This window comes from Periplaneta americana, chromosome 8 (genome assembly GCF_040183065.1).
Source record: "Periplaneta americana isolate PAMFEO1 chromosome 8, P.americana_PAMFEO1_priV1, whole genome shotgun sequence".
NCBI lineage: Eukaryota > Metazoa > Arthropoda > Insecta > Blattodea > Blattidae > Periplaneta > Periplaneta americana.
The window spans coordinates 158,072,431-158,092,104 of NC_091124.1; the positions used below are offsets into that span (position 1 = coordinate 158,072,431).

The 19,674-nt window shown below is 33.7% G+C and overlaps 1 protein-coding gene and 1 long non-coding RNA gene across 3 annotated transcripts in view; one reads left to right on the forward strand and one right to left on the reverse strand.

The window, feature by feature from the left end:
• Positions 1 to 12,333, forward strand: part of LOC138705186 (uncharacterized) — a 49,863-nt gene extending 37,530 nt beyond the window's left edge. The window contains exon 3 of the long non-coding RNA XR_011333648.1: positions 182 to 12,333. This is a non-coding gene — a long non-coding RNA (uncharacterized lncRNA). The remainder of the gene's footprint in view (positions 1 to 181) is intronic.
• LOC138705188 (band 7 protein AGAP004871-like) overlaps positions 1 to 19,674 on the reverse strand; it is a 683,889-nt gene that overhangs the window by 658,559 nt on the left and 5,656 nt on the right. The window lies entirely within an intron of this gene.

Here is a 19,674-nt window from a genome sequence, read left to right on the forward strand (position 1 = left end):
TTAATCTATTTTCATCTAGTTTGGTTATAATTCTCGTTTCACATTATTATTATTATTATTATTATTATTATTATTATTATTATTATTATTATTATTATTATTAGTAGTAGTAGTAGTAGTAGTAGTAGTAGTAGTAATAATAGTAGTAGTAATAGTATTTAATTATTAGTGATTTCTTCAGGAAAAATGGTACCATCCAATAGCGGAGGATGACATGAACGTGGTAATGGAATATAACTGTGATTACAGACGTTACACTAACCCTTCAATGGCACAATACAGCTCGAAAAAGCCACGGTTTTACAAGACTCCCGAAGCAGCAGAGAGAGAGTGTCCCCACGCCAACAAGGCTCTGGTGGTGCTGAAAGTTGCTTCCACCAGTTCCTATTCCTTTTCTTCAGAATGCTACAAAGAATGGGACACTGAATATTACCCTGAATACATAGTAGTGCTTACATAGTACTGTGGTGCGTCCACAAACAAGAGTTGCAACTAGACTTACAGTCAATGTAAATCTTCTAATATTTATTTCCTAATGTAAGGAATAAGAAAAATTTATATCTAAAACTTACACCACTTAGAACTTGACATTTATTTCCAAAGTTAGGGGATGAGAACTTCTATAATTTTAAGCTCAAGACATTTATTTCGTATGCAGTAACAGTTACGAGAAATAATTACTGCACAACAATTTATTGTTTCTTGAACAAGAAATGAGATATTTCTATCCATGTTTCTTCTGAATTCACACTAGGTATTGGTTACTGTGACAAGTCATTAAAAAAAAGTGGTTAAATATTCTTTGTTCAATGCTCCTTTTTGTTCCAAGTGCGTAGTAATGTATACCTATCTGAGAATACTGCAGTCAATATTGTATTACTCATTCAGTCCATAAACAGGACTAAAGGAAAGTCAGATAATTCAAAACTATATTTGAAATTATGTTTTCGGAAATCGATTGTTACATGTGATTAAATTTCCTCATTTTTGACACAAATCTTAATTTATTCAGATACTAATACTAATACATTATCTTACAGTATTATTTAAAAATACTTTGTTATGTGCACTGCTTTATCGTAATGAGTTCTTTATTTAGATCCAAGCCCGTCACACCCATCTTGTAACCTGTATGTTATCAACTGCAAAGACTTCACTCTCTTCTTCGCAATAGCACACAATCTTCCGACTATGTTAAGTAAGCAAAAACTGTAACTTACAGTTCTGTCGGTGTCATTTCGAGTTTGATTGCAGACTAGTGTATCACTCTCGGTGTTCCTTTTCAGAGTCAACAAATTCAGATTTGGAGGGAGAGGAGGTGTGGTTTGGTCTAGATAATCCAGACTATTGGATAATGAAGACTATCTGCTATGTAAGATTTTATGTTAAAAGTCTAGGTGCAACTCTTTAAACAAGTTACGAGTTTTCAACACTTCTAAAGTAAAACAGTGTTGTGTTTATATAATAACATTCATTCATAGTCGTACGTAATACAAATTAGTAGTTTTTACTAACCTATTGCACAAATATAATAATTGTATGCAGGAATTTCTTCGCTTTACACAATCATCAGAAAGGAAGGTATTCTTGTTTTTAGCTTATTAATCCTGTAAATCTCACTTCAAAGCCAGCACAGGAATTTTTATCTTAAAATGTTAATGCAGTTTAATCGTGTATTATATGATATGCTTATGCTATAATTTTCTAGCACAATAAATATAAGTATAGACGTTAATACTGGAACAATCAAACACTACAACTAACAGTAATTATTGTTTGTCAAATTTGAAACTAAAAACTGAATATTATTAGTGTCCAAGATATCCCATCACTCAATTTTGAGAATATAATCATTAATCAGATTATTCAAAACTTATTATTGAAAACATATTAACTTAAATACGCCAGTTCTGTAAAGTAAAAATGTAATTATTTTTTTATAAAGTTACTAAATTAAAATAAAAGGAATTTGTGATACATTTCCAGACATGGGTTCCCAATCAAAACTTTATCTATTAGTCCCCTCTACAACCCCTAGAAGTTTGTAATAGGAATTATGAAACACTCTGTATACCGTGACTAAGTAAGTGGTAATTTCGTAGGATTTTATGTTTTTATGTAGGCCTAGAAGCAAGTTTGTTTTTACGTAAAAGCAAGTTTAAATGTTAGACCTCACCTCTGCAACATCCTCAGAGAAGAGAAGAGAAAATCATATTGTATGTTTTTTTGAGTTTTAGATCATTTTAAAATATTGTTACACCATTTATTTTTAAGACGCTACTTTCGAATTTCAGCCACCACAAAAGTCGATATGCGATTTATTTTATCCAAAGACATTTCAGAAAATTTCAAAACGTAATTTTTTCTGCTTTAAGAACATTTTTACTTGCCTACAATAAAGTAGAATACTTGCTCCCATCTCCTCTCGCTATTTAAATTTTGTTTAGAAACAAGAAGCATACCGACTTTACTGTTAAATTCTATTAGATAGATTATTCATATTAAAAGACACATATGTTACATGAATTTAAAATGTCACGCAAAATGCAGACCCCCTGTGACCAGTACATAATACTAACCTCTCAGTAATTTTGGGGAAGCTATGAGAAGTGTGTAAAGATTGTAGTCTTACAAAATTAAGCTACTGGTATTCAATAAAATGTTATATTTTCACTCTGTTTTACTTTCTATTCTAAAATATCAGTAACATGAATACTGCATTGTTGAACCCATCATACAATATCTGCAATCTCATATTATTAAATTTCGTTCATATATTTACAACTGTACGAGAAAAAAAAAGTCGTATATCATCGAATCTGAACTATCCAGGAGCAGGCTACCTGCATTGCGGCTTAATTCGAACAAAAAAATTGTTGCCAATAATGTATTGGTGTTTTGCTTGAATATTTTAATAATTCTAAATGACTGCTTGAAAAAAAACAACTTACCATCCCACACTAGTGAATATTTAACTGTAAGTAGAGGATGTAATTTTTTTTTTTCAAGTACTGTCTCCCAAATGTGATACCTTTAATACAATCTATGGATCAAGTCATCATTATTTTCATTGTTGACAAATATTGATTAAATTTACTTCAGAGAAGGTTTGATAAGAGAAATGAGTTTAAACTTTTTTGAAGGAAACTTTGTATTCATAATGCATTAAATTAATGAGTTTTATTTGGCATGTGATGAAGTAAAACTTATTAAAGACCAAGAAAGACAGAGTGAGGAAAGGCAGTGAGTGACTTGGAACCTGTGCTGGCAAAAGTGATAAATGTGACAGGACTACTTCTACAGGTCTACCGAGTATTTTGCTGAAATGTAAGTTGAGAAAAGTTTGTTCTTTTGTAGATGTTAATTTAATTCGGAGTTCTTTATTATTTCTGTATGAATTCGTGTGGTATAAGTGTGTGTGAATGTTGGTAACAAACATAATGTACAATGTTGAAACGATCCTAGAAAATGTTCCAGTTGTTAAAATTAAGTTTAACTATAACATATCTCCTTTTCACTAGTTTTTGGATTAACCATGATTTTGTTTTAACCATGATATTACAGATAAAATAAAGTTTGCTGTATTGTAAAAAAAAAAAAAAAAAAAAAACTCAAACGCTAAATTTGTCAAAATTACGAAAGGTGTTCCACAAGTATTTTTACTTGCTTTTAACAACGTATTTTCAACTGTCTAGTTGTCTATTTTAATGGTCTAGTGCAGTAATGGCCAACTGGTGACAGTGTGTGAAGTTTCTCTGCTTATACAGCTGGGTTAAAAGTAAATTAATATTTATAAGCATCATTAGCCTGTTAGCTTTGACCACGGACTTCCTGATACATACACCAGTATTCCTTATTTATGATAAATATTTGGAAATGGAAGAAGTGGTATTGTTACAATATGTACGAATTTCATCAGAAGAGGAAACTGATTTTTGACACATCAGAAGTTTCCTCTTTCTTAGAAGGACTTGAATCAGAATATGGTGACCTGGTTCTTCTTACCAAAGTTTGTAGGTTGAGAAAGAAAAATTGCCTCAAAAGATTTATTTCCTTGAGAAAAAAAATATAATCGAATTCCTGAATGAAATTAAAATCAAGGTTTCGAAAGAATGGCAAAGTTACAGAATTCGGGGTTTGATTTCAACTCTGCATTCCTAACAGACATTGTACAACATATAAATGAACTAAACCTATTTTCAAAGGACAAAATTAAAATATGTTAAACTTAGTTGCCCATTTTGATGTTTCATCAATTGTCTAAATCTCTTAAAATCAAATTTTGCCAGAAGAAACTTAATATATCGATATTTTCTTTCCACCGTGCAAAGTAATGATAGAAGAATTTCCTGTTGTGAATATAATATTGTCATGCAGTGAATTCCTTAAGATACTTTCAGAACAGCTTGCAAATCCATTTATGAATTTTGAAAACATGAGGCCACAGCTAATATTGCTTAATAAACCAGTGAAATGTGAAATTTCAAAACAAGATGAATAATAATTTCAGTTATATTTGTATAATCTTCACTGTGATTCGTTCTTCCAGTCAAAACAAGAAAAGGGCTTACTGTTTGGAAAATTGTGCCAAGTGAAAATTTTCAAAAGTTGAGTGACTTTTCTAGGAACAAGCTTCCATGTTTGGAAGTATCAGTACTTATATCTGCAAGCGTACATTTTTCTCCATGAAAGCAATTAATCTACTCAGAGAAACTGAGTGATGACCACCTACGAATATCTTACTGTTGTCATTGTCTCCCATCAAAACTAACTTTGAAGGCCTGGTTGATGTTCAAAATTGTCCATAGCATTCGCATTAACTACAGTAGAAGTATAAGACTGGACTGTACTTAAAACAAATCTAATGACTTTGTAATGTTATAAGCAGGCCTGAACATAGGGTTTATGATACATTTTACTATAGCAGACTGAATTACACACACATGGTAGCAGCAGCAGATGGCTACAAGTGCTGTGTATACAAGCAGATTTGTACAACAAATTCTTCCTGCAAACTACAAGCTGTTCCTGAAATACATACAGTTATTTTTAACGTCAAATACATTCTTACACATGTAGGCCTATCTGTATAAAGCAAATGAGGAGCATCGTTTCAAAACGTGTTATGTTCCCGAATTCTAATTTTACAGGAAACAATAAAAACTTTTCTCTCCTAAAATGTTTTGAATATGTATTAAAATGGACTGCCATCGTGTGAATATAGACATTTATAACTAATACTGATAAAATCTGAAATGTGTTTCCTATCACAATGCGGAGCAATTTGACTTTTAATTTGTTACTTAATATGTTTTGAAACAACACAAAGAATTTGATATGTTTTGAGCCAACACCTTTTGTTTCTTACACAATGCTGTTTCATTTTATTTACCTTCTTCACAGAGATGCCATTTATTATTTCTTATAAAGTAACAGAAATGGTTATTTGAGATTAAATATTCTGTGTTCCCGTATTTCTTATCAACGAAATATCATAAATTATACTAGGGTACTAACAAAATTGAAGCTACATTGTTTATTTTAGTGCCCTTTAATCTAAAATGAATACACATAAGTAATATAATTATGAAAATACAGTCTTTCAGAGTCTTTCAAAACCTGATTCTTCATGAAGATGTTCACCATGTTCATTATTTTCAGTAGAAGATCCTGTATCAATGCTGAGGCAGAAACATAGAACCCCACGTCATCCAGTTCTTCCCAACTATCTCCAAATCTCACTTTCAGCAAAGTATCCACATCGTTCTTTTTAGCATCAGTAAGATTTGTGGCTCTGTTATTCTTCTTACTCTTCGTTTTATAATATGACTGCCTACTTTGAAAGGATAATCATATCTAAATGTGGATTCCATTTTCAAAGTAATCTCTGTTTTTCCATTTTTATAGACCCTTTTCATATCCTTGATTCTGTCCACCCTTTTGTACTATGAAGTTAGAGAGTTGTAATCTCGAATTGTCCAATTTCCGCCTAGGGTTTTAACGGAACCCACTGTTTCATAAACAGCCCTATAATCATTAGGGGTAATTAACTCGGTTTTCTTGTGCAACGTTTTCTCTACGACTCCGAAAAGTCTATCAGCCGGTAAAAATGAATGGCCCCACACTGGAAATTGCATTACAACTTCGGAAATGTGTGGGGTTGCCTTGCTTTAGAGCCAGAAAGGAAGGACGTGTACTATGTGCATGTTTTTGTTCTGCCCATTGCATCTGTCACAGTAAAGTCTTATGCAAGTAACATCCTGCTCAAAGCTGAGAAATGACATTACTCCTGATGCCACTTCATTTGCCCCTCTTCCACACTGAGTCTCGTTCCATGCATAGAATGTTGGGAACTTTGTGGGAATGATGCACATTGAACTGGAAACGATTAGTTGTAGAAAGGCCATAGTGTATATAAGGAAATGAATGTAGCTTAGAATATAATATTATCTCAGAATGTGATGTTTAATTCAGTTTATTGTAGTAACATAGCTAATGTACTTACTTTGCTTCCATTTCACGATTTTTTTTTGTTTTTGTTCTCAGCCTTTTCCTGATCCTCTTTGATCTTTCTGCAACTATTGCATAACTATCCATTTTGCACAAAAGTAGTAAGCAACTGTTAATCATTACATTGTACACATCGCTGACAACTTAGGAAAAAATGCGGCATTTCGTTCAGGTCAACCAACGAAAGAAAAACGGTTGGGAATTTAATATGATTTGAACCAATCAGTTTCGCGAACATAACACAATTTGATCTGACGCATCAGAAAGTGCATACAAAAAACACAGAATATAATACGAAATTATCCAATTTTGTTATAATATATGATAGAAGACATGCTTATAAGCGCGAAATCGCATCAAACTAAATTTCGATGGAGGGGGGGGGGACTTAACTCGTTTTGAAACGACACAGCTCAAATAGGAAAGGATCATTGTGTGATTGATTGTCTGTTGCAATGCACAATCATGTACATTTTTAATGTATGAAAAGCAAACTCTTCCCATTAGGGGTGAAACAAGCTTTGTATTCAGAGAAAGTTGTCTCAATGGCAGAAGTGGTAGGTGCAAACTTGAAAAATAAAAGAACATCTATTTCTACATTTCTTCTCTCCAAGTTATGCAGTTCATGATCATCTATTCCTTCTAGTTTGTCTCTAATATAACTGCATACCCTGGGTTTTTTCAAGCATTGTCATGAGTTTATTTTTTACACATACTGCTACTGTACCTTAGCTTTACCAATGTTTTCCGATAACTCTATTACATGTCTCAATGCTTCTGAGAGTTTTATTTGCCTGGATTCCAAAAGAGTTATTTTATTTGGCAAATCCTTTAAATTTGTTTTAATACACACCAAAACTTGATATAGCTGCCTGAGACAAAACTCTTTGCCGCTCTAATAGAATCACTTTCTTCACTGTCAAACTCATTTAATATTCCAACAATAGAATAGTAATGCGTGGGGTAATAATATATAGCAGCTTCCCCCCATGTATCTCACAGAGTTATTATTGGTCTTGGAGGTAGAGGTATGTTGGGTGCCTTTTCTTTAAATTTTCTTAGTCTTTAAAAACACTTTTTTGAGCTGAGATATGAAACTGTCAACACCTGTATAGCAAGATCGTATTGTTTGTTTCTGGTACCCTGTGAAGTCCGTGGTCTAAACAACTTAAATGAAGAACTCGGGGATAACGCTTCTATATTACCTTACCCGCCTTCAACATGTAAGGTGCACCATGGGTCACTAATAGAAAGACATTGTCACATATAACTGTGTCAGGCCACAAAAGACACAATGATGTTTCTAGAAGATTTACTATCTGTCGAAAAGTACTAACTGTTTAACTCTCTCACAAATGTGTCCAATATGCTTATGTTGGAGCACATCCTTTTAGGTGCATGAACAAAACAACTGAACTCCCGGTACCTTGTAACTACACACACACAGCACATTGTCTCTCTATGTTCGTAATAAGGGATGTGTGCTCTGCGGTGAGCGTACACAGTTAACTGCATTGCTGTAACATCAGTAGTCACAACTTGCGCAGATATAACCTGATATTTTGTTATGGTTCGGAAAGTGCCAGCCCTGGTTATCAGTTTAATGTTTAAGTAATCCATGGGACAACAACCCATAAGGGCCAAAACCAACCACCCAACTGTTGACCTCAGATCCATATGCCTCATGAAACCAGAGCAGGAGTAAAATGTAGTCAACATGATGATCCTCCCAGCCATTTCGAAACTAGATTTTGCTATGTTAGCTCCCCAAATTCGTAATGATGATGAGTGGAACTGGTTCCATACACTGGCCGAAATATCATGAGAAAACTCTTTCCCCATGAAAACTCAAGCCAGCATTCATTTTTAAGCATCATTAAAAATTATTACTGATACATTTTATTGTTGTTTACAATTTAATATGCTCATTATTTAAGTGCTCCAATATACTTGTTTCCTCAATGAAAGGATTAAGTGGAAAGTCTTGGGGTCCTCACCACTTCGAAAGATGTGTGTTATGTCCCTTAGCCCGAAGAAGTTGGCCATCACTGTGTAATGATCACTATACTTGCACCTAGATCCAAGATACGTCGTTTCAACTCTGGTTCAGAGTGAAAAATATTTTTTGTAATAACTATTGGTCCCATGCAGTAATTATAGTGCACGCAAAAGAGTTTCTTGATCGTGATAGAGACTAGACTAAGTTCAAGACCTTCTTTATGGCATTGGCAACAAAATATCACCAGACAACATTTGAATACCTGCAAGGAAGAACACTGTACATACTGGTAACAAATTGTATAATGGTAAATGAAGAGAGTTTATTGTATTTTTTGTTTGTAAAGTAAAATTTTTAGGCTTACATTCTGCAACCAATGACTATGTCTGGCGATAAAAATAATACATGTGTCAGTTGTGGAATGTCTTTCACTTTGTTTCCTGAAGAGTTTGCAAATTGCTATACTATGTTCTTCCAAGCAGGTCTTCAATTGAATAGCCGCCCAAAACAAGGTTGTAACCCTCATTTCTCATAAGTTGACTTTTTCGTGAACAGTGGTTGTTAATGATGCACTACTGTACCAGTATGTGTAATGCTTGTACTTGTATTAAAATCAGCACACATGTCTAATTGTCAATCTTGTTCTAAAAAATTAAAAGTATGTACAGTATAATGTTTTTTTTTTTTACCTATTTCTTAAGAATATCGTATTTGCTGGTTACAACCTTGTTCTGGGCGGCTATTCAATTGTAGAAGTATGTCATAGGAAGGAGAAGAAATATTTCAATTCAATATGTCATTGATACAGAATTTCTCAACTTTCAGCTGTCTTTTTTTTTTTTTTTTTTGGCTTTTTTTATATTTGATAAACTCCTCACTATTCGACAAAATGATATTTGTAATTTAATATTAAATCATATTAATTAGGCCTAGTAATTTCATATTAAATCAAATATGGCTGTGAATAAATCCAAAGTTATTTCTTATGAGCATATGAAAGATGTATGCAACAAGAGTTCTGTTTGTCCAAATTTATATAATATATTTGAATCGGTTATTGTTGAAAGGAACTAAGTCCACTTTTTAAAGTTTTGAGATAATCGAAAAAAAACTGTTTTGTGGATAATCTATCGAAGATTAAACCAACATATATTGTACACATAAAATGGTTTAATCTTCGATACCGGTAGATTATCCACAAAACAGTTTTTTTCGATTATCTCAAAACTTACAGTGGACTTAGTTCCTTTCAACAATAACCGATTCATTTGTGTTTGTGACAAATTACATGTTTATTTCTATTATTCTTTAACATTTCATATGAGAAAATTGTTTCTTTCTCAGAATTATATATTTCTCCTAAAAGGATGAATGGTATTAATTTTAAAATATATTTCATGTTGCCTTATAAATCATAGAAAATCATATCAGGTAAACAAAGTGCCTCACGTTTGGTATTGGCTATTCAGTAAAGGTAAAAGCCAGTTTTTGTAGATTTAAAAATGGGTAACACTAAAAGAATTATGTACAAATTCTATCCAAATGTTTCTAATAAACATCCATGCAAATCATTACTTGTGATCACTTCATGGATAAGATTTTAATTTTCACATTATTGTAATTCAATGCTATAATTCAGTAAAGTAATATGTATTTTTTTCTATAGTACTGGATTCATCAATATAGCGAGCTCACTTATTTGCACTTCAATTTAAAGACATTACACATTTATATCTCTCTCCACTGAAAACCTTTTTAAGTCAAAGTTTTATTAGCAATGACTTCAAAATTATAAGTTAATTTCGTGAACTACATCACCTTATGCACATCCACATAATCTACCCAGCTATAGAACTGATATGTCTCTTGCACATCTACATTCATAGTAATATCTTTCAGTTTCAGTGTTGATATAAATGCTACAATAGAAATCGTGACAAACATTTTTTCAGATACGACCATAGTCTTGCATCACAGCTGTGATAACTTCTTATGCTGAAAAAGAATTAAAACTTGCATTACAGTCTTAGGTTTTTTTATGTGCTGGAGCATTTACAGTATTTCAGTTACCATTTTAACTTTTGACAAAGTTTGATATTTTCAAATGCTGATATCATGAACTTCACCATTATCTCTGTAATATTGTTTACGTAAGATATTATGGTTCACCGAACCACGTGTGTGAACTTATTACGGTATTAATAAACAGTATTATAGGAACCAAAAATTAGTTTCAGTACCTACATAAAAAAACGTTTGTCCCATTTTTTTTATAAATATATTAATCCCAATTTATGAGAAGTTAAAAAACATCTAGGTGAAAGAAATATGCCCATTCTTAAAATAAATGTTATTCTTGAATTGGTTTACTACACTGCTCCAAGTTTTCTTTTAATGGGATTAAAATAAGGAGTATTTGCATGGATGGTTTTGTTTTTTTAACGTTATGTGAGAATTTCAGTAAATTAAAAAAAAAATACACTGTGATCAAAAGTACCTGGACACCCACCTCAAAATGAAGTACAAGTTTGGGCAGCCCTTCATTGGGAACACTCACAATCAATATGGTGTTGGCCCAACCTTAGTCTTTATTGCAGCCTTCATTCTCGCAGCCATACTCTGTCAGGTGGTGAAAGGTTTCCTGGGGAATTACAGCCCATTCCTCCATGAGCACCAAAATGAGATGAGTTATTGATGTGGATTGGTGTGATCTAGCACGATGTTGGCATTCCAAAACATCCCAGAGATGTTCTACTGGATACAAATCAGGACTCTGTGCAGGTCAGTCCATTAGTGCGATGTTGTTGTCGTCAAACCACTCCCCTACAAGCTCTAAAGTATGGATGGATGCTCGGTTCAGTTAAAAGACACAATGGTCATCTTCAAACTGATCTTCGACGGTAGGCAATATGAAAGTGGTTAAAATGTCAACGCAAGCTTGTGCCATGACATTACCAGGTAAAACAACAAGGGGGCTAAGACCCCTTCAGGAGAAACATGACAACATTGTAACCCCACCACCCTCGAATTTCACAGTCGACACTATAAAGGCTGGTAATGTCATTCACCAGGCATTTGCCACACCCATATCCTACCATCGGATCGCCACATTGTACAACCATGATTCATCACTCTACACAACGATTTTCCACTCTTCTCGGGTTCAGTTTCGACTCTCCTTACACCATGCGAGGTGGCATTTGACATTTGTCTGTGTGATGTGTGGATATGGACAACTGCTTGGCCATGGGAACCAAGTTTACGCACCTCGTGCCGAACAGTCATGGTGCTTGAAGAAGATTCTGATGCAGTTCGGAATTCCTGTATCATGGTGGCAGTGGATGATTGACGATTACGCTGTATGACTCTCTTCTTGACGGTCTCTGGAAGTCATGGGTGGTGAGTCTGCATGCTTTTGGGTTGTACACATCCCTTCACGTTTCGACTTCAGTATAACATCACTAGCAGTGGACCTAGGGATACTTAGTACCACCTGACCATGTTGAAAGTCCGTGAGTTCCTCAGACCATCTCATTATGTTGTCTCGCACTGTCTGCTGACAGCTGTCTGATGTCTGCTGACTATTGTGTCGCCTTCTATGATAAAAACACGTTTTGCAGAGTGTCCAGATACTTTTGATCACATAGTGTAATATATTCTGATATGTGACAAATTATTAATATACATTATTTTTAAGATATGGCTTATTTTATAAACAAATATTAAAATCAAATATGGTTGTTGAAAATATTGTGATATCAGATCCTCTGTACTGTAAAGTAATTTACTGAATAAAAACAGTTTCAGAAAGCATAAATATGAAATTTATTTTCTCATAGGTTGTTAATCAACACAATTTTAGTCGAATTGGTAAGTGTGTCGACTTCCTATATGGAGACTTGTTCAAATCTCTTTTGAGTTAAAGTGGAATTTCTGATGGACAGACACAGTCAGACAATTTTTTTGTGATACTCCCATTTCTCTTGTCACCCCATCACTTTTCCCATAACTCACATTCGTCCTTATCACTGATGTAGAAAAGCACCTTCCAAGAAGATTGACTCCACAGGAATCTTAAGTGAATATTTTTTTTTGTAGGTTATTTTACGACGCTTTATCAACATCTTCGGTTATTTAGCGTCTGAATGAGATGAAGGTGATAATGCCGGTGAAATGAGTCTGGGGTCCAGCACCGAAAGTTACCCAGCATTTGCTCGTATTGGGTTGAGGGAAAACCCCGGAAAAAACCTCAACTTGCCCCGACCGGGAATCGAACCCGGGCCACCTGGTTTCGTAGCCAGACGCGCTGACCGTTACTCCACAGGTGTGGACAAAGTGAATATCCAATAGGGCAGAATATCATGGACATTCCTAATTTTGGCACTATTCTGAATGTTAAGGTATGGCAAAAAGATAAAGTTTGTACAGCTGAAGGCAGCGATTTTGGCAGGTGACCTCGATGACATTTTCAGTAGGCGAAACAATATTGTTTACTCGTATGTGAGCTGCATGAATGACAGGCGATAATGTTCTGAGTCGTCGTTTATATTTTCATACCAGCAGCTTACATAATTATTATGTTGTTGTTGTTTTCTAATGCCAGGCTTTTGACAATAAAGTCATTTGACCTCTTGCACTCCAATATTTTTCAAAGATATTATCATGGCCAGCCACTGAAGCACAGATTTTGAGGTGTTCCGAATCCATTTCTTGGTTTGAGTTGCACAATGGGCAGTTAGGGGACTGATATATTCCAATTCTATGCAGGTGTTTGGCCAAACAATCATGGCCTGTTGCCAATCTAAATGCAGCTACAGACGATTTTCGTGGTAAATCGGGAATTAACTGTGGATTTTGATGCAGAGAGTTCCATTTTTTCCCTTGAGATTGTGTTATCAAATTTTGTTTGTTGAAGTCTAAGTATGTAGATTTAATAAATCTTTTCATAGAGTAATACGTAGATTTAGTAACAGGTCTGTAAGTAGCAGTGCTGTCCTTCTTTGCTAAAGCATCCGCATTCTCGTTTCCCAGGATTCCACAATGGGATGGTATCCATTGGAATACAATTCTTTTATTGAGTGATATTAATTGAGAGAGCATTTTAGTTATTTCTGCTGTTTGAGATGAAGGTGTGTGTTTAGAGACTATTGATAGAATAGCTGCTTTGGAGTCTGACAATATAACTGCATTTTAAAATTTATTGATGTGGCATAGAAGATTCCTGAGACTTTCACTTATTGCAATGATTTCTCCATCAAAACTTGTTGTTCTATACCCAAGAGATCTATAGAGTAAGAAGAGACAGCATGTAACACCTGCACCGGCACCTTGTTCTCTGGAGATCAAGGATCTGTCAGTGTATAAATGAAGCCAGTTTTGTGGAGGGTACCTAATATTAATTGTCTCTTAAAGACAATTGTTTTAGTATTTCAGTGTTTACTTCTGATTTTAGTATTTCTTCTGTTAAATTTGGATTATATTCTATATTTAATAGAGTTAAAGGGTTTGGTTTAATTTGTAGGTTTTCTTTTAAATTCGGGATATTGATTTTCTGTTTTAATTATTATGAAAAACATCACAGTATAGTCCGATTCAAAGAATACCTTAAATACATGTAAATGACTTTCGTTCGCAATAATTTTACAATACATCTCCTTCACTTTCTAAATTAAAAGGAAAAAAGCATTGCATAGGTATGAGGTGCTCAGTTCTAAAGTGGATCAAGTCCATGAGACCTAGTTTTGAGATAATTTGACCTAAAATTAATTTATTCTAGTGAATTATCTAATTTGACTAGCAGTAATTTTATTGCTCAACATTTCTTTAGAGAGACCAACTCAAATATATGGAATGACGTTTCAGTTGCTATGAACGTGTCATATATATATATAATTAATTAAATCTTACCCTTACCAGATCAATATACAATATTTGTCCAATAATAATGTAGGGATCTTTTCTGGTCGTGCGCCAATTCATGTTAGTAAAAAAAAATTATGATTCTTCTTATTGATGGAAATATTAATTTGGTTAATTGGGTACAATTGCATGCCACGGAAGTTAGATTTATATAAAGGTATAATTAGTAGGATTGCAATTGATATTGCGAGGGCAATAATTTCTTAACACATACATTGTGAATAAATCGAAAAAGAAAGTATTTTAAAATATTCAAAATCGAAAAAAATATCGGAGAAACCAATTTTCCCTGCACAAATTGCACCAATTGAAAAATATGATCACCATTCACAATAAATATTTCATGGATTCTAAAAAGTTGTTTATTAATCTAGAGGTATTGGCTGATGACTATACTAAATTCCAACACAAATTCATTCAGGCCATATTGAATTCGCACAAATTGTATTATTCGTAATTTTTGTCTCAAAAACCCCTAAGATATCTAATTTAATTTTTCACCCATTTTTATCCCACTCCACCACTTCAGGGACAAAGTCGGACAAAACGATATCTTATTCATATTCTGTGATCGCAAAGATCCGCAGATATCGATTTTCATCGAAGTCGGATGACATGAGATTTCTCACTTCCTTCTGCCTTTTCACCAGTACTTTAGGAGATAGTATTTAAGGAATCTAAGAATGTTTAACCAAAATTGTAAAGAGTAACCTTCATTTTAAATTTTACGTCTCTAGTTAAATATACTTTAGTGAATTTTTAAAACCGTAAAAAAAAAACTCAAAAGTTATTTGAAGGGAGTACATGAAATTGAATTTTTTACATTTCTTATACATTTTAGAAACAATTCTGAGAGATGAGATGAATAGTCTAACCCAATTTTATGAGTGAGTCTTAGTTAAAGCTGGGTAAAAAAAAAAATAAATAAATAAATAAATCGGTATAATTATTTTAATTATTACTGTCTCTCATTTTCCAACTCCTAATGTCCGTATTTTGTAAAACTCAGTCTTATCTATTAACTAAGGATTAACAGAAACCTACGTATAAGGTTTAAGGATATTTAAGTTGACGAATCAGCCAGTTGATTATAGAATAGTTTTTTTTTTATTATATAGATTGTCTTTATACTTTATAGTAACGAGGAAAAGACTATGCAGAGACAACTGGAATTATGTCGAAAAATGTGTGCCAGAAACTGGTCCCTTTTCATATAGGGGCATTCCATGTCAAATCAACACAAAAAAGTGGACTTTTCAACCCGACCACCTCAGATTTTCATTAAATTTGGTAGGATGGTAAAGAACCTTAAGTAATTATGTAAAATTTTAGCCCTCAATAATGCACGATATCCCTACAGCAATTCTGTCAATACAAGAAAAAATGTAAAAATGTCCCATACTATGTCAACAAAAATAATTCATAACGTCTCTTCTAATTGAGGTAGAATCTTAAACGTGGGCTTATTTTAAAGCTAAGGGATCATACGTTTCAATAAAAATAGGTTTGCATCAAAGTAATGAATTCTTTATTGAATAGTCACGTGAAACACATTTTAACATTGAATATCTATAAATGCGGGACATAAATTATTTCGCGAAAAATGTATGTTATAGAGGTAAGAGTATTCTCCCCTTGGTGTAAGTTTCATTTTGGAATCGTTTCAGGAATATCAGTAAAAAAATATATCAATGTATTGGTTTGTAGCACTTCACCCCGTCTTACACCAACACTGCATGTGCACGAGTTCGTACTTGTCTGATAAGCTGCATCATTGATCTGTCAGGCTGTCATGAGTGGCAGTTTATACAGTCTTCAATTTATACAAAACGTGCAATCTGTTTCATGTGCAGTGTCGTTAGTTTTCGTAGTATGTGGTAGTTTTGTGCAATGTAATGGAGTCGCGTTTTAAGTTATAGGCCTATGTTTGCTGCAATCCCTTCGAGAAATCAGGGCACTGTAATTAGAGGAAAAATTTAAGAAGTGTTATATCGTGGATGCTTAATGTATTTCCTGATTTAAAACAAACAAAAGGTGTGCGCTATGTGTTGCAAAGAAATAAAAATATAATATGATGCTATTACGCAGAATCCTCATAATGACTCTAGTAATGAAGAATACGTCGACTCTACAGCAAATGTAAGTTCATTAAATACAAGTCTTTTTGACCAAGGTGTGTTCCTTATTAAACAAGAAAGGCTACAACAAGAGAAATATAAGAGACAGAAATTTGAAAATACTGTAAAAGACAAAGTCTTCGATATAAAGATGCCGAGGAACTAGGACTTTTCTGATTCTGAAATTTTGTCTCAGTTGCAGGAAAATTTTCAAAATTCAGATAAAAGTGAGAAAATCACCATTTTAACACTACTACCTAAAATCTGCAGCGTAAATAATATAAAAAAGTTTCTTTCAGCTTTCGAATACATAATTCGGAAAGCCAAAGTCCTGGCAAAGGGAAAGGGAATTTTGTGTTCACCAAATCCGAAACCTGGAAAACCCTTACTCGTGGCTGTTACTGGTAAAGTTAAAGAATTCTGTTGTTCTGACGAGATAAGCAGAATGATGCCTGGTAAGAAATATTTGTTGTGATTAAAGAATCAGGGAGTAAATCACATGAGCAGAAATTAATTATATGCAGTGTTTAAAAATTCTAACCCTGACCAAGAAATTATATTCTAGCTGGAGTTAGTGGACTATACTGTCTGTGTTTGTATCCTATCAGAATGTAAAACTTATGCCGGAAGCAATTTATTAAAGTTTCAGGTCTATGTGGATTTCAAGAAAATTTTTCTTTATACTTTCCAACTGAACATTTCTTGGCTACTATGGTGTGCAATCCTCCTCGTATAAATTGCTTGTTCAGGAAATGTACAGGATGTCCTGAACCATTCAAAATAAGAGAGGATTTAGAGAAATGTTTCGTATAAAACTGCAGTGAATCAGTGACCTACAAGCAGTGGATGACGACTGACCGATCAACGCTTGAGACTATAATGAAACCCACAGACAAATTTTTCGACTGTCTCTTGGAGAAACTTGGTGATTTACTGACTCACTCATTTATATCATCTGAACAAAGTAAGTTTCTACGTGATATGAAATCATTTCTACAGCCATGGCTGCTTGTTGTGTTATGCGACTTCACTGAAAACTATTATTTCGTAATCCAAGATTAAATTCAGTCATATCACAGGTCTAATGTGCAGACAACCATTCATACTTTCGTAATATATCATAACGAATCATCATCCGATACAGTCTCTATTAAAAATCTGGTAATAATTTCACACTGCCCGAAATATGACACTACAGCTGTACATCTGTTTCAAAAATATCTAATGGAGTCATTAAAACAAACATCTGTAATTCACCACAAAAATTATGTATTTCTCCGATGGATTCTCTGCTCAGTATAAAAATAGAAAAAAATTTCCTGAACCTCACATTACATGAAGAAGATTTTGGATTTCCAACAGAATTGCATTATTTTTGCATATCGCAAGGCAAAAGAGCATGCGACGTTGTAGGTGGGACACTTAAAAGGTTAGCGGCTTGTGCTAGTTTGCAGAGACCATCCGATAAACAAATAATTACACCTAGGGAATTGTACGACTGGACAAGGCATCATCTCCCAAACATCAATACCGTTTATGTGACTAAAAAAGGCTATACTGAAGAGGAAAAAATGCTTGCTCTTCGATTTGCAAAATCCACCGCAGTGCCTGGAACACAAGTTTCATATAGTCCTGCTGTTTAGGATGGGTATTATACTTGCTAAGCAGTTTTAAAATGCAGTTGAAACAACGCAGCATCCTGTCTGGAAAGATGATCAGGCTATTTCATCTCAGCAATGAAAGGTAAGCATTTCTTACAGAACTTCAGGTTTAACAAAATCCATGTGACAATAATTTATTTCAAGTAATAATTTAAAAATTCGAATTATGTACTACATGTTAAATTACATAGCGACATTCAAGAATATGATCAAATATAATTAAATACAACGAATGTGTGGGACATAATTATCGCGACTTATACGGTTAGCTTACGCTTGCTGAGACATAATAATTTTTATCTTTATAACCTATGAAGATTCCAAGTTGAAACTTATCAGTTCATTATATCACTAATTGAGGCGTACTATATATTTTTTTCATTAAAATAGAACCCCCGCATTTTTAAATATGAATATATGAAAATTGTTTCACCATGTTTTTTTAGTGTAAGTGAATACATGCAGAAAACAATATAAGTAATAAAAACTATCACATATTAAGAATGTATCACCCAATTTTTGTAAATTTATCTGGAGACGTTGTTGAGATATATAATTTTAATTGAAGCGGCGTGCTTACAAAAATGTTATTTTTCTTCATGTTTGAAACGCCACTGACAGAAAACGAAAAGCACAGGACATATGAAACTCGGCAGTTTTAGTTAGCGCGGCAGATCAAAAAAACCGTCAAATTTTGAAAGAAATCTGAGTCGGTCGGGTTGAGTGCCTTGTTGATTTGATATGGAATGACCCTATACGTACATGCACTGCTGTAGTTCTATAGTTTAGCTATATGTGCATAGTTTTTAGAAGTGACTGTCCATGTAAGTCCACTTGGATCTCGGACCTGTATGTTTACTGTTATGTCCTACCCATTCCAACTTCAGTTTGCTTGCTGCAGAGATATCGGCCGACTTTGCATCGGTGAGTAACTTGCTCTCAGATTAAAAAAAATCTGTCTGCCAAAATCGCTGACTCCTATTATAGCCTAGCTGCTGTATAATAATGAAATATATTTACTTAATATTCTTCGTTCTGCATATGATGAAGGAAATATCGATACCTAGAAACCCATTTGTAAATGAGGAAAAAATGTATAGATATTTTCAACAGACAGTGCAACAGCCTACTGCAAGAGCATCTCTCAAGACTTAGAAGAGGTTTCCAAAGACTGCAAAATTAGCCTTGGTTTGTGCTCACTGGTCCCCAAACATTAACCCGTGTAATAATTATCTGTGGGGCAACCTCAAAGGAAGAATGTGTGGAGATAATTCACATACATTGGGATAACTTAAAAACAGTATCTGCTAAGTTATAACTTCTGTCAATATAGAAGAAATGCAGTGTGTCTAGAAATCTTTTCAAAAGATGTGATTTTTGCATTAGAGAGGATGAATGGTCGACAGTTCCAGTGTATGCCAATAAATTATATCTGCAATGTAGATAGTGTATAAGTTACGAGATTTTA